This window comes from Monodon monoceros, unplaced genomic scaffold (genome assembly GCF_005190385.1).
Source record: "Monodon monoceros isolate NGI ecotype Baffin Bay Population unplaced genomic scaffold, NGI_Narwhal_1 Super_Scaffold_22, whole genome shotgun sequence".
Taxonomy (NCBI): Eukaryota; Metazoa; Chordata; class Mammalia; order Artiodactyla; family Monodontidae; genus Monodon; species Monodon monoceros.
Genome location: NW_021703779.1, coordinates 15,152,165 through 15,158,850, shown reverse-complemented (window position 1 = coordinate 15,158,850; position 6,686 = coordinate 15,152,165). Strand labels below are relative to the sequence as shown.

General features: G+C 46.9%; 1 protein-coding gene across 1 annotated transcript in view; it reads right to left on the bottom strand.

Moving 5' to 3' along the window:
* Positions 1-6,686, bottom strand: part of SCML1 (Scm polycomb group protein like 1) — a 49,839-nt gene that overhangs the window by 361 nt on the left and 42,792 nt on the right. The window lies entirely within an intron of this gene.

Sequence of the window (6,686 nt, the reverse complement as noted above, 5' to 3'; positions counted from 1 at the left end):
AGCAGGCCCCTCCCCGGGCGCCGGGCCCCGCCAGGCGCGCCCAGCCCGGCGCGCCCCCTGCGTCCCGGTGGCAGGTCCGCGCGGGGAGGGCACGGGGCGGGGGGGTACCCCGGCCCGCACGGGGGCGTCGCGGCCGCTACCTTGCAATCGCGGCCGCCGCCTCCAGGAAGCCAAGGGGTGGTCGCGGGTGCGGGAACTCTCCGGTCTGGCCTCGCCGCCGGCCGCCTGAAGGGGGTGCGCAGCGGTGGGAGCTGCCGTCGCCGCTGTCACCGAGCTGCTGTCGCCGCCGCTGCTGCCGGTCGTGCGTGAGCGTGTGTGCGCCTGTGTCCAGACGAGTGTGTCTGCGTGCGGCGCCCGGCCTTTACTATATACACCGAGGGGTGGGAGGAGGCGGGGAAGGGGAGGGCTTGGGGGAGGTGGCGGAGGAGGGGGAGCAGGAGGGGGGGCGAAAGGGTACCCGAGGAGGCGGTGGCGGAGGAGGGACAGGTGATCTCGCCCACGGGGAGGGCGTGGCTGTCGGAGGCGCGGGGGGGGGGGGGGAGGGGGTGCCGGGGCGCGGGGGGCGGAGCCGACGCCGGGGAGAGCCGGCGGAGCGGGGACCCTGCTGCCTCCCGGCGGGCTGGGGACCATTTCAGACCCCAGGATGCAGAGGAGAGAGAACAGAGCCCAGGAGGGAGGAAGTGACTGGTGGATGGAGGCCGGAGAGGTGGTGAGGGCCCAGCGACCACCTCCTAAAATGCCAATTGTGATACAGGTCGGAGATCCTTCTCACAAGGTGTGAGATTATTAAAGACAAAATTAGCCTACAGACATAATCTCATTTCCGCATACTTGCCTTTAAGGTGATTCATCTGTTAATGTTAACATTTATTAAGCACCTAGTGTTTGCCAGACACTGGGCTAAGAACTGGCGTTACAGAGATGATGACTATGTGGTCGCTAACCAGTAAATAAATCATAGGTGTCAGTAGCAGTATTGATCATTTTAAAACAAAGTAAAAAACCTAAATCCTATAAATGTTTTAAGAGGGCGAAGGAAGCAACTCCATTGGTTTAATTAATCCCGAAAGGTGAAAAGATTTTTTTTTCTGGTAATCAAAACAGGATGCAGACATTTGAGAGAGAAGGGCAGAGAAGAAATTACTTGAATCAGAGCTGAGAGCAGTCTGAATCTAGCTGTCCTTTGCGTGTTCAAACCTCCTTGAGTTTCAGCACTCACATGAGTAGTGGCTATGGCTTCCCTCTTGTAGAATTTGGGGTGGCCAGAGGGTACAGTACATAGAGAGCAGTCTGGCAAGTTCATGATTAGTATGGGAACCTGAACTTGTGTTTGAAAGGTTCTACTCTAACCCTGTCGTGTTGCAAGCATAATGTGGTAGAAACCAGGACCACGTTATACCTTTCGTGGGCCCTTTGCCTTTGTGGACTCTTTCCTCCATAGAAAAAATAGTAAAAACTACATTTTACGACTGCATTGGTGTGAAGACGAATGAATTAATATTATATATTAAAACAACTTCTTCGACCTCAAAGATCACATTTTCTTCTGATTTTAAAAGAAATGAAAACATTTCCCTGAGGCCCTGAAAAGTATTTTGGGCCTCAGGCACCGTGCCTACTGGTCCTAAGGGAGAAGTCAGCCCTGGTGGTACCATTCCTTGATACTGAATTTCCTCTTTTGAAAAAAAAAAGAGTTCAACTAAGGAGTACCCAATCGACTTAAGGGCAGAAAGACACACAATGCAAGTTTAAGAACTGATAGAAATGAATATCAACAAAAAGTACCAGTTCCTACTTGCTTCAGTCAGGCTCTGGGAGTTTTAAGTCAGCTCCAAGTCATTAATGATACCTGTGGAAATATTTGTCTGTGAATTCGTCTTCAACCATTTCAGAAACCAAACACTTCCTCTATAGATCTCAGAACCGAGTCTTTGGGTCAGGTACGTGAGGTCTCGGTTGCCAGGACCGAGCCTGAATACAACTAAAGACACAGCTGGGCAATTATAATCGGGCAAGTTCATGGCTGAAAGATCCATAAAGGTTTTGTGTGTGTTGAGGGGGTATGTGTGTATAAGGTAGGGACTGATATCCTGGAAGGCAATTACTAGCCTATTTCTTTTGTTGGCCTCATCACAGCCCTGGGTTAATGTTTGATCCTCACTGGCAGTTGTGATTCATATTTGCTGCCCTTTGAGGTGCTTGTGTTTTCAGGAAGGACTATATTGATTCAGATTAATGCATAATAAACAGGCATCATGGCCCCCATTTCCAGAGAAATGTGCAGTGGCACCCCTCTGTATTTTCACTGTGGCTGCCCTTGCAGAGAGAAGGGGAAAAGAGGAGTCCATAAAGGAGGGTCTGGATTGGGGGGAGGAGATGTTTGGGGACAGAAATAGGACATTAATATGGAAGAACTGCATTCGTACAGAAAATGGAGGGAGGAAAGGACATGCCCAAACAGCAGGAAAGAAGCAAAAAAATCTTTCAGGGTTGATCAGGGTGATTTTTGAGATCTAAAATTCAAATATTTGGTGATTTTAAATAAGGACTCAGGAAAGTTCCCATCTCAGATCTGATTCTTGATCTATATCCTGCTTCTCTAATACAGCATCTATTAATAATCTAGTTTTCACATACCTGCTAGACGAGTGATTCATTCATGTGTCCAGTAGACATCTATGAAGCATCTGCTGTGTGCCAGTCACTGAGCTAAGGAGCGCAGTGAGAGAGATGGTCAACATACGTTGCTGAGCTCAAGGAGCTCACAGGCCAGTAAATAAACTATTAATAATACAGTGCGACACTATATGTACATGAGGAGTTGTAAAACGGGCTAGGCGAACCCCGAAGGAGTGGGCCCATCACTGTGTGGGAGTGGCATGGAGCAGGGCAGTCAGAAAAGATGGCATAGAGATGGTGACAAGAGCAGAGCAGTGAGAGATGAATGGGAGTTTTTCAAAGTAAGAAAAAGTCATTACAAGTGAACAGCAGGCACCAAAGCTCGGATGCAAAGCATGTTCTGGAGGCTGCAAATACTCTGTGAGGCTGGAGCAGGGGCTGTGAGGAACAGCAGCAAAGAGGGGTGGAGGAAGCTAGGGGTCAGTTGAGGTCCCTGGTCTGTCCTGTAAAGGAGCTTTTTCTTGTAGTCAATGGGGAGCCATTGAAGGACTTTAAGCAAGGGAGTGACCAGGAAAGATGTGGGTTGAGGAATGATCACTCTGGTGTTGGGTGTGAAGGGCTGAATGGAGGGGGGTGAGATTGGCAGCAGGGAGACCAGGTGAGAGAGACTGTGCCAATGATCGGAGTTTGAGTCAAAGCAGTGCCAGCAGAGATGAAGGATCAGAACTTGAGTCGAGTGATACTCGGGATACAGAATCAACAGGACTTAGTGCCGGAGGAAACAGGAGTTGGAGTAACTTACGCCTGACTTTCTGAATTGGGTGACAGAGTGGGTGAGGGTGTGATCACTGAGACAGAGGTCCTTAGGAAGAGAAGCAGATTTGGGGCTGGAGATGATGAATGCTGTAGGGTCCCCCAGAAGCGGATCCTGAATGTGAAAGTGAAGGAAACACTGGTAGGGGAGTAGAGAAGGGAGAGAGAGGGGCGGCAGCCAATAGCGGGGATGTTATCAAGGCCAATTTCTACCATGGGCAGCTGCAGCTTAATCCCACAGGCAAACTCTTGGACACGATGAAAAACACTCACTTCAGAATTGTTCCATCAAGAGGTGAGGAAGCTGGTTAAGGGCCCAGGGGGTGCTGAGTTTCTGGCACTTTTGACCTGCTACCCAGCATAGGCAGCGAGTCCTTCTCGGGTACAGGGAGAAGATACTGGCAGCTGGACGTCTGTGAAGCACGTTAAAATGGTAGCATCCCAGGGAGGGGGCTGGAGCACGGTCAGTGTGCGCTCCAGGGAGCTCTGGTTAGGACATCTTGAGTTGGAAGTACTCGTTGGGTAGCCACATAGAGAAGTCCAATAGGCATTTGCCTAGATTTTGGAGTTCAAAATCTAAGCTGCAGACCTAGATTTGGGAGTTACTGGCCTCTGGGTGTTGGTCGAAGCAGTGGGTGTTGATGAGCTCCGCAGAAGACACATGTGACTTGAGTTGTTGGCCGAGCCCATCACCCTGGGCCGTGCCAACGTGATTTGATCTGATCTGCAATGAACACTGTTGCGGATTTCTGTAGGAGTTCCTGGAAGCCATGAAGTTGTTGATGTCAGTTAACGCTCATGGGTATGAATGTGACTGGGGGAAAGGGTCCACTGCTTAAAAGAAATTCTTAAGGGGCCTATATTTTATTGAAGTTGAACAATGTATTTAAAATTGAAACTCTTTAAAAATTTTTCTGTGGTCAAGAATATTTACTGGATGATTAAGTGATTGAATGAGGCAGGCATTTGAAAACATAGTCACAATGCAAAAGGGACAAATACTGGTAAAAAAATGCAAGGGGTAATTAAATCACAGAGGATTGAAATCCAACCCAGGCTCCGGGAAAGAGGATGGAGAGCATTGAGAGAGACAGTCCAGCTGCAATGACATTTTAACCTAAGGAATATACAGAGCCACAGGGTAAGGGAAAGGTTTTGACAATTTTGATAGAACAGAGACTTCTAATGTGGTCGGCATGGGCGCTTCAGTATTCTTCATTCAGAGATTTCATATGAAATTTCTTATGCCCTGATTTTATCCAAAGACCACAGTAGAGTCCATGTGAAATCTCTGATAATTTTAGCAAAGAGTGAATCAAAGGGTTTGTGAGTGGTCCTTCAGTTAGGCAATCGACAAGCGTATCTCAAACAGCTATTACTTTACAGTAATAAGCTACATGCTACAACACCCAGAGTAATGAGGTACCGTCCCTGCCAGGCAATGGAGTCTCTCACAGTCCAGTTGTAGCTCTGTCTAGTCTCAGTCAGGAGGACATGTGATTTCAGAGGATTTGGGTAAATTGTTAAGAGTAAGAAGGAGGCTTATTATAAAGGGCATTGCTTGTGGCTGCTCCATTCTGCACTCTCCATTCCTCCTTCCTAATAGAAACCTAATGCTGTTCAGGTATCCATCCCTCTCCTATGAAATCATGTACCTTAAATTTGATCCTAACTTTAGGGTGGGGCCTGTTTGATCTGAGGCTAATTGCATCCCTCCTGCTATAACTTGGACCAAACAGATGAGAGGAGAGATTTGCTGGGGGCTTTATGGGTAAGTTCTTACCGTTCCAGGAGAGAATACCACCCTCCCCCAACGGACGTGAAGACAATGTAACCATAGTTGCAACTGGCAGCAAGAACACGATGCAGGTGACCATATGATTGATCATCTAAACAGGGACACTACTGAGGATGAAAGGGGTTGCTGTTGCTAATTATGTCAGGGCAAAAGGCATAAACTGGGTTTTCCCAGCAAAGCAGGATGGATGGTCACTATGATGCTAGGAGGGAGCTGATGCTCAAGGCAGCACAACAGAAACAGAGAAAGAACCTGGAACTGTGAGGATGTTATTGAACTGCTAGAACAACCAGCCACCTCTGGAGCCACCTGAACTTGCACTTCCTATTACGTACATCATTACACTGCTTCAAAGCTTCTTCTTCGAGTCAGGTCTCTACTGCTTGCAACTGAAAGCGTCATAAGACGTACATGCAGGATTACAGGATTGTTTTTGTTTTGTTTTGTTTTGCTTGAGTCCCAGATAAGGGGTAAGGGCTGTTCTGAAATCAAGAGATCTAACAAAAATAAGTGGAGGGAGGAAGTAGGTCAGTAATTGATATTTTAATTTGATTGAAGACAAGTGCAGAAAATGATCTGAACTGGAACGTGGTTGAAGTACATGGCTCTGCTGAATTTGGAAGCCCACTGTACACTGGTGGCTTTCACACTAGCAGCATCTTGGAGGCACTCCCCTGACTCTGACAGAGCGCTAAGAGTCCTGCGCCCAGGGTCAGGAGAATTTGTTTCTATCTCCTGTCCTCTCACTGCTCTGAGTGGCTTTGAGCCAGCAAGGTTCTCTCTTTGGACTTGGATCCCTTGTACCAGCAGTAGCTGCCATCACCCTTATGTCTTGTCTTTCTGACTTGACTGTCAATATCAAGGGAGGACCCATGGCTTACATCTCCCACAGAACCTACTTTAGTTCTCTTTATGTAGGAGGACTTCGACAAGTAACTGTTAAAGACATGGAAGCAACCTAAACGTCCATCGACAGAGGAATGGATAAAGAAGATGTGGTACATATATACAATGGAATATTACTCAGCCATAAAAAAGAATGAAATAATGCCATTTGCAGCAACATGGATGGACCTAGAGATGATCATACTAAGTGAAGTAAGTCAGAGAAAGACAAATACCATATGATATCACTTGTATGTGGAATCTAAAAAAATGATACAAAGGAGCTTATTTACAAAACAGAAATAGACTCGTGGACACATAGAAAACAAACTTACAGTTACCAAAGGGGAAAGGTGGGGAGGGATAAACTAGGAGTTTGGGATGAACAGATACACGCTACTAAGTATAAAATAAATAAACAACAAGGACCTACTGTATAACACAGGAAACTATATTCAATATCTTGTAACAACCTACAACGGAAAAGAATCTGGAAAAGAATATATATATATATATATATATATATATATATATAGTTATATTATGTGTATATAATATAGTTATATGTATA